Raw genomic sequence first — 9,530 nt, forward strand, 5'->3', positions numbered from 1 at the left:
AACTTCTATTCAGAAGCGTCTGGCATCAGGCTGCATGACTAAAAGCATTTTAAGGACCCTTACGCATAATGTAAGATCAACTCCAGTACACAGAAACTCCTCAAAAAGCATTTTGCATCAGCTGAAGTATTATTTTAGAGGTCTGCAGAGGTTAGGAGCATAGTAGCCACTACCAAGTGCTGACCACCATGATGCTGAGTAGACAGCTGAAGAGTGGGAGTACTCAGCTGGATAAAAAGCAAATAAGTACATTAATTGGGAAAACAGAAAGGTAAGTTTATCTGTTGCACAGGGAACCAGGCAGGTGGCACAGAAATTTGCGATTAACATCCATCAAAAAGGAGGCTTTCCAGCAGGTCCACGGACTAAGCCCTGTCACATCATTGAATGGTGATGTAAAGCCTACAATGAATTACATTTGCTAATGAACAGGGCTTCAGCAGATGAAGGACTAGATACACTCAAATAAAAAATAGTAGAAGTGAGACAGTTGATAAATGTGATTTTTAAACTTTTTTTGCATGCAAACATGAACCATCTATTTTATGCGCTCTTTAAAGCACAGAAAAAACCTCTATGTAGTATTTTTTTCTGCCGTACACCTGTACTACAGCCATAACCAACAGTTTCCTTGAATTAACTATTATTTTTACAGTAGCAGTACTAGTGTATTTTAACTATGAAAGGCTTTTACATTAAAAAGTATTTATCTTGTGATAAGTATTTCCATTAGATTTAGAGATTTGTATTGGACATTCAACCTAGACAGTATTCAAAAAGGACCTAAGGTTGTGCTTTGTAATAAAGCTAAAAAGGAAAAGAGGAAATACAGTAAACCAGAAACTTGTAACATGCTTCTGTGAGAGTAAAAATGGATTTATGTATTAAGACAAGCTTATCAATATGATAAAGTTAAATTTAGTGTTACAATATTTATCAAAAATATTGTAACATAATTGTAAAAACATAGAAAAAAAGAAATATCATCAGTTTACCTTTGTTTCTTTGTAGGCTGGTATTAATGACTTAAAGCACTCAAATATGAAATTTATACAATGATCAATACGTTTCCTTATATGTTCTTTCAAATGCAATTTCATATTTAGATGTAATCATTTTAAACAACTTTTATAGCATCACAGCCGCAGACTAATGCCATTCATCTGAGGGAAACACCCCACTTCCACAACTGTCTGAACCATACGGCCAAAGCCACAACTGCTGTAATTTCAAAGTAGCAGACCAGGCATATGCTTTTATACATCAGAGTGTAATGGGCTACGAGTGATCTGAGACAACACCAGGTTAGTTGGAAACAGTACCTAAAAGCTTGGAGATGCTGAACACAAAAATACATTGTGATAGAGGTTTGAAAAAGTATATCTGTATATAAATTTTTTTGCTACTTTTGTCCTGACAGTAACAGCAACCACATGCCTGTTGCAAGTAAAAATAAACGACGAAAGAATACAGAATCTGCATGTCCACTTGTTTTCCTCAAAACAACAAGTTATCTTAAGGGAGTGATGTGGCCTGCAAAAGACAAGGAATAGTTCAAAGGCTGAATTCAGCTGAAAGGGAGGGTAAAGGTCTGTTTGCAATTGCTCCCTGACATTTCTACATGCAATTATCATCCATCTATTTTAGACAGACACCTATCTCACTGGTTTTGCATTCAGTCACCCCATTTGCATGCACACTTACGGTAATTGCAAGTGTAAATATAGTGGGGAAATTGACCTCAGGCCTTCATATTTTATTTTTTTAAATGCGGTCCACATTTATAAGAACACAGTTAAATTTGTCACTCTGAAATTTTGCTCCTCACAAATACCAGTATACATGAGGAGTATTATTTGGTTTCCAAGTGTTCAGAAGTGAAGAGAAGGAAAAAGGGAGATCAGCTGTAAGTAAGAATAAAGACATGTTTGAAGGAGCAGGCAGAGCTTAGGATAGGAGATATAATGACAATATTGTGATTTACAGATCAAACATTCCAGCCAGAAGCTGTGTATGAAAGCAAGAAACAGCACTGTTCCAACTAACAGGATAGCTCTTCGGCTGATGCAATTCAGCAAAGCTTCACTGGAAACAATGAAGCTACACTGATTTACACTGGCTTGAGATCTTGCTCAATATGTTTATAGCTTAATGGCTCAATATTAATCTAAAAATCAGAAAAATAACAACTTGTCATTTATTTAACCCCAGCATGATGGAAGGTTAAACTAAATACAGAAAGCCCATAACAAATAACAGGGACATTCTAAGGTCACCAAATGAAGGCTGTCGTTTTTGTATTCAGGCCAATGATAAAAGAGTTTTTAAATGTTTGGACATTCAATCTATGCAGTGCCACAACCTGAACATACCCCTTTACCAAACACAGGCTCACTAAATCCTCTTGGAATGTTGTTTACCTCTGAATAAATCAAACTTGACAGACTAGGTTAACTTTACAGATTCATTTTTCAATCACAAATGATTGATATTTTTTACAGAATACAAGCTACAAAATTCTTACTGCGTTACTGACTATTGGAAGTCATATTGTTCTTGGGTGTCATATGGAAATCCAAGCCATTTTTCAAGTACTTTCAGCCATCCACCCTCTCTGTGAGAGCACAGTAGTGAGAGTACCTCAAACAAGGATCACCCAGCGGAGATAGTTTATCAATTATTTTACACTGGTGTCTGTCTCCTAGAGGCTGAACATGCTGTACTGTGCATTTTTCAGCACTGGTCCAGTGCTAAAATTCTAAATCCATTACCTTGGCTAATGTCACACACAATAAGGAATAAAACTGAATGAAAGTTGAGTTATAGGGAGGTTTATTGTTAGTTGATTAAAAATCATAGCTGAAAATAGGAAGGGGAGTTAGAAACTATTTGTATCATATGATTAAAAAAAATCTTTTGTAGGAAGGACAGGAGTAAAAAGCCCCTTCATTTTAAAATTTGTATGTATTTTTTATTCCCTTAATTAAAAAATAAATATGCATGTAAGTCTTATGATGCCAACAACAATACCCGTATGTTGCATTTCTTGTTTGTCCAACTGAATATGCTATTTTGGTTAGTATCTGTTTAATTATTATACATAATTATTATACATAATACAGCTTGAGGCTATCTGATATGGGTGTCTATAGAAAAATGATTGTAATTCACTTTTATTATTATTATGACCTTGGTCTATGACAGGACTGAATTAAATATCAGTGAGAATTTACACAATTCACTGTGCTCAGGTTTATGCCACTTAACATTCAGTGTTTAACTGGAGCACCTAAGTTAGGTGGATGGATTTAGATGCACATTTGTCCTGAGGCTCTCTATGCTGTCAATGAAGACTGATAGGCACTGCCAAAAGGCAATTCCGATCTCAGATGAATGGAATTACCCTTTGGGGTGATTGTCACCTCCATTTTCCGTAGGGGGAGACTAGGGTAGGTGTGCTACCACACTCAGTGCTTCAACTGTGCACTGAACAGTTATCTTGGGGTGTATATTATACATACATTCTAGGGAACCACATATCCTCAAATTGTTAATATTTAATATTATAATATTATGTTAGAAATTTAATATTTCCTGACCATAAAGTCAACAACCAGTTGACAAAAACAAACAAAAAACCTCAACCAACAACAACAACAAAAAAAAACAAAAAAAACAACCAACCAACCAGAAACTAACAAAAAAACAAAACCAGTGCATCAGCTAAGTTTTACAGTCATATATCTGGGCATTCATCAATTTAATTTTTATTCTCTTTCAATGTAGTCTAAAGATATTGTCATAACAGTCCCAAATACCTTCATTACAGATGGGCATATAGCTTATTTGAGAACTTCAATTATCTTTCCTATTCATATATCACATGCAGACTATTAAGCATCTTATTTGGGAATCTTCTTAGGCTGGTGGGCAGGACTGGTAAATATTGAAGTTGTTCTTCATTCAGTTCAACTAGTGTGTGCATTTATTTCTTCCGATTCTAGGAATAAATCCCACTGATAACAACTAAAGTATCTCCTCCAACCTGCTGAGTAACCCTCCCTCCCTGAGTAACCATTGGTTGTTGGTTAAACATTTTCAGGTTAAGAAACTGAACCAAGACATTCACCCTTCTGTGTATATGTTGTAACCACTGCACTACTGCATTAAGAAGTGCCATCGGTTCTGTTCTTGCCACTTTTTAAAGAAAAAACCTTGTTTACTTCTTTGAAAGTGGAAGCCTGGGCACCTAGCTACAAGACAGGGTTCAGTGATCTGAGGATCTGAGAGGATGTGGGTTTCAGATGAAGGAAGGGCCACTCTTAGCACTTGAAAAAGGTACCTTGAAAAGGTAGTGTGAGGAGTGTGACTTTCAGACTAGCCCCAGTGACTGCTGGATTGAGCGTGCTTGTTCAAGGTTTTCGTCGATTCTGGTTGCACATTTCATCTCAGACCTCTTGCAGCACTTCTTAAGCATCTCATTTCCACACTCTTCCAGGTTAAGCACTTGAACCAAGAAACTGAGTTTGCTGACCGTGAATGAGACTGTCAGGATCAGGATTAAAAAAACAATAAGACATCGACTGCTGCTGACTGGGAGAGCACATTACAGAAGCACCACTATATTCATTTCTCTTAGCATCCCCTCTACAAAGGTCTGCCACTGGCTACCAACAGAGGAAAGGCTTTGGACTGTAAGATTGGATCTTTGGAGAAGAGTCTGTGTCAAGGGCTCACTATATACGCTAAATATGTACCAGTTGAGTTTACATCAGCTATCTCTAGCCTGCTCCCTTCGACTTACTTCTCATTAGTAATCTGAGTGCACTGGGAGCACATCTTTTTTAGCATTCATCTGAAGAGTCCAGCTGGCACACTCAGAAACCATGCCAAGATATGAGCCAAAGTACGATAAGTGGGAACTACTGGCATATTCACATAGTTGTTATCCAAAACACAACACTAACGTGGACACAGCCAGTGTGACCACTTTTGTTTTCTGACGCGCTGCTGTCCTACAACATATATATAATTTTGTCTTTTTACTTGAAATATTGGAATTGCTGTTGTGCTAGGACATTACCAATTAATGTAGTTTTCATAGATGGAATACAAAGTTTAAAAGATCAGACAATAATCTGGATTTTTTTTAATACTTATGAAAAAGAACAAAAATGAAGAGCATCTTCTTGTGAGACGTTTGTTGTTTTTTTTTTTATACCATTATTTTTTCTGTTTTATGCATTAAATTTATGAACCTATCGTTCAACAGTCCTCTCTCCATTTCAAACACCATATACATTCCTATATCCTAATGATACAGAAAGACTTTCTCTTCCTTTTCAAGAAAGATTGCTGTAGAGTTATCTCTGAGGAATGGCCAGAAAGGAAGAGGTAAGGGGGTCCTAGACACAGAGTGGAAATTGAAAATATAAAGAGTTAGAAGTTTTAAACACAGTATATATATTTAGCAATAAAAAAACCAAACAGCTAAGAACACTCTTTTCCACTTTGGAATTCAAAATGGTCAATCCATATTATCATACAATCCATGCTACAAAACCAAATTCATTCCAGTACATAGTGAATTTAATTTCAAAGAAACTCTGAAAAGTGAGCAGCTTCTAATGAGACCAACTTAACCAAAGCGTAAAGGATATTGCTGCTGAACAGATACTGGGCTTCAACAGGAACTTTGTTCTGTTTAAGCTGACATGTCCTACACAAGCAGCTTTACCATGAACAATGCAACTGCAAAACAATCAGATACTTTTTCAAATTCTGGATTTCAAAATCTGCCATGAAATATTTTGGGGCACACAATTTACATCTGACACTTTAGAAGGCAGTTCTTGCTAACTAAAGCTTCTTTGATCTTGAGCATCCAGTTAGGATTTTCAGTACTGGTATTTCAGACATGTTAATCCAGTGTTCAACTAAGGCTGAAAAGTCTTCTCTCATTTTTTATTTTTATGGAAGGGTAAAGCAAAAAATAAGCAAACAGAGCACACTCTCAAAATTACATACCAGTTCTAGCCCCCATGTTTCTTGACTGGATCTGTAGTTGGAGAGTTGGATAGACTTTTTTTTCAATTTTAACAGTTCTCCCCACTTGTACACTACAGGAAGAATCCAATATTTTGCAAGGATTGTCATGGAAAGAAAGTTAAAAAAAAAAAAAAGAAAGAAAAACAAGGAGGAAAAGACCACTGGGTTCCAAATACCAGTTAAGACAGTATATATTATACCAGCCTACGGTGTGGGTGTTACTGGTTCAAGCCCTCAACTGAATTTAGGCTGCCATTTTCTATATGAGTTAACTACCCAGCTGTAAAAAAATATTCATTGTACTATTGCACCTACATTAATTAATTACTTAATTAATAATAAGTCTTTAATTTAGGTCTTCCATCTACAAAGATATCACATGACAAGCAGGCAAGTGTTTGCTCCATTGTGAGTTGTTCTAACCTTGTACATCTTTTCTTAAAATCTATTGTAAAGCTCTAATATTAGCAGCTATCAGCCTCTGCCTACTAGCTTCATTTAACCCACGTAATTTTTTTAGTAAAAGTTACCATCATCTATTAAGTATCCCTTTTATCCCTTAAATTAATAGCCAGGGCTTTACTGTTCAAGCAACTGCAGGAATAACCGTACTTCATAGAAAAATACCTCAGCCTGAGCTGCTTTCTGTATAGAGGTGCTGCAGAAAATTACTACATTTCACAACTGGAGTTACTAATGAACAGGAGAGTTAGCTGTTACGACTTATCCATAAATAAACAGTAAACAGCAACCTTTAGTGCAAAGTTCAGAGTTTAACCAATGCACAGTCATTATGTCCTGCCTGCTCTTAGTATAGGCTACACAACAACATCCAGTAATTATACAGTAGCTGGTAAGGAATCCATCCTTATTTTCATTCAATTCCTGACATGATTATTTAACCATCCACTCATCTATTCATCTGACTTTCTGGCTATGTCATGGTAACTTACTTTCTTACGCTTTCCCCTGCTAAACAGCTGCAGTATGTAACATACCCTATCATTTTCCTTTAAAACTTTTTCTCCAAATTATCATAATGAAAATACTGTTATCTATTATATCTTCTATCCACAATAAGCATACAAAATAATGATTTGGAAGGACTTTAAATATTTCTATATATTAAAAATTTAACCTAGGGTCACAATATCCTCATTCCTGTGAGGAAGCCAGATGTTGTTGAGCAAATAATAAGCAGGACTGATCTATACAAAGCTTTTCAGCCCTACTGAAACTCTGGCAACAGTCTCATTGCCCTCAGTGTCAATATAGCCAGGATTTCACCCCTGTTGTTAATCTGAAGTTTCCTTCAACAGTTGAATCACTTCGATTGTGAAACAAAAAGGAATTCATAATAAAATGATTTGTCTTGTAAGAGTTCCCATATTTACTGTTTCTAGGTAGAAACACAAATGAGATAAAAGAAAATGACAACAGATAAGAACTGAGTGATGCCCTGTGACAGGACCAGAGGGAGTGGGCACAAACTGAAACATAGAAGGATCCTTCTGAACATCAGGAAACAGCTTTTTACTGTGAGGGTGACAGCACTGGCACAGGGAGGCTATGGATGTTATTGCCAGCCTTGGAGGTATTCAAAAGCTGTCTGAACACTGTCCCAGGTAACCAGCTTCAGATGGCCCAGCTTGAACAAGGATTGGACCAAATGACCTCCAGAGGTCCCTTTTAATCTCAGGAACTGTGGTTCTGTAGCACTTGCCCAGTGGATTTAGACTACTTGGTCCAAGTAAATGCTGTTATTATGTTCTTTCTTACCAAACACTACCGATCAAATATTTACCTTGACCTTACAGAGAAAAAGTGCCTGCGGTACCTCTACAGAAGTAGATTAATGAAACACAGTAATCACAGCCCAATGCTATACCTCCTAAAATGTCAGCCAGCAATGGCTATTGCCCTCCAATCCAATTCGTAAAAGAGCATTTCTAAAAGATACCATAATTCCTTGCATTTGCGCAAGTTTCCTGTAGGACAGATTTCTAGTGACCTTAGCAAGAGTCTGTAATTACTCATTACATAAAGGCCCCTTTTCAGTGCTAAAGAAAGTGAGGAGCAGCTTCGTACCATCTAGATGACAGTTGAAGATGAGCAATATTAACTTTAAATAGAAAATTAATCTTTTTATAGACTATGCTTAATCATTGGGCAGAACCTTACAGTTATTAGCACCACCTGGTGCAATATGCATAAAATTTGCTGCCACTGTTGAGACAGTCCAAAGCTTATGCTAGATTTCAATTCCACTTAAGGTTTCAAATAAGGATTTAAATGGGGTTTTGGAATGTGGAGTGAAAGGGCCGGCTAAGCTAGTCATTTGCCAAGATGGTGCACTTGCTGTGAACTCATTGTGTGTGGTGTCTAGGCCTAAATATGCAAAGGAATAGAATATGCCTTCAATAAATTTTATAAATAAATTCTGACTGTACATATAATTTTAAATATGGGTTTCATATAGATGATAAAATATGTTGCAAAAAAATAAAAAGAACAATGTCTTATCTGGTCATCTGTCTTATGTGTCTTACCTGAACCACACAAAACTTAGCTAAAAATACTTCAACATTTTTTGCCAGACACTACAATGATAAGAATAAAATAAAAAAATGTGTAAGGAGCAAAGCCTTCTTTCAGCGATATTTTCCAGATCTGCACACCCAAACATGCAAAACTGGAAAAAAAAAAAATTAAATAAAATAGAGATTATTTTTTCTTATTGATTTGGTCAGTTGGTAAAAAGGGTATGACAGTAAGGGGAATGTACAGTACCTGCGTTTTGATCTTACTTAAGGTTGTAATAGAGAGGTTATACATTTCATCTGAGCTGACAGCAGTTTGAAATGTTATAGATAGGCTTCCTGAGCACAGCCATTATTTACTGTTTGACTGTAATGTCAGTCTTTTTCAGCTTTTTCAATATTGTTTGCACTTTGCCTTTGTGAAAAGGGTCTTGATTGAACTATACAAGGGGAGATATTTCTATCTTTTTATGGGATCAATGAAGATGTGTTTACAGGTCCAGGACACAGTGTACACACCACAATAATGGATTTTAGTCTGTTTGTTGACTGAAAGCTCCTTTTCTTTGTAACTTGTCAATCTTGCATCTATTACTTGATTGCAACATAAAAGGCTATTTGGACAAGCTCTGAAACAACAACTGTATCAATCTAACTGAAGTGGTTACCTGCACTAAATATGCAGCCCTTAGCAGGATAAATCACTTAAACTTGAAATCATGCAGGACTTTATTTGCCTCTCCATCATCCCTACTATGTGCAGTTTTCTTTAAAACATTTTTGTTGAAGTGGTACAAACTGATGCGTGATTGCAATGAAGTAACGAAAATTAAAACCCCACACAGTTAGAATTCTGAACATAAGCAGAAACTGTATGAACAAGTCAGTGCTCCAACATGTATCATTCCCACCACTGATTTCCTCTGTTCTGCAATGATCAAT

The 9,530-nt window shown here is 36.3% G+C and overlaps 1 long non-coding RNA gene across 1 annotated transcript; it reads left to right on the forward strand.

The window, feature by feature from the left end:
• The first annotated feature begins 323 nt into the window (after positions 1–323).
• Positions 324–8,576, forward strand: LOC134163880 (uncharacterized). Its single transcript, XR_009964882.1, has 2 exons — positions 324–1,589; positions 7,452–8,576. It is a non-coding gene; the product is annotated as an uncharacterized LOC134163880 (long non-coding RNA).
• Positions 8,577–9,530: the final 954 nt, after the last annotated feature.

Source organism: Pezoporus occidentalis, unplaced genomic scaffold (genome assembly GCF_034315485.1).
Source record: "Pezoporus occidentalis ecotype Australia unplaced genomic scaffold, CSIRO_AGI_Poc_V1 ctg21, whole genome shotgun sequence".
Taxonomy (NCBI): domain Eukaryota; kingdom Metazoa; phylum Chordata; class Aves; order Psittaciformes; family Psittacidae; genus Pezoporus; species Pezoporus occidentalis.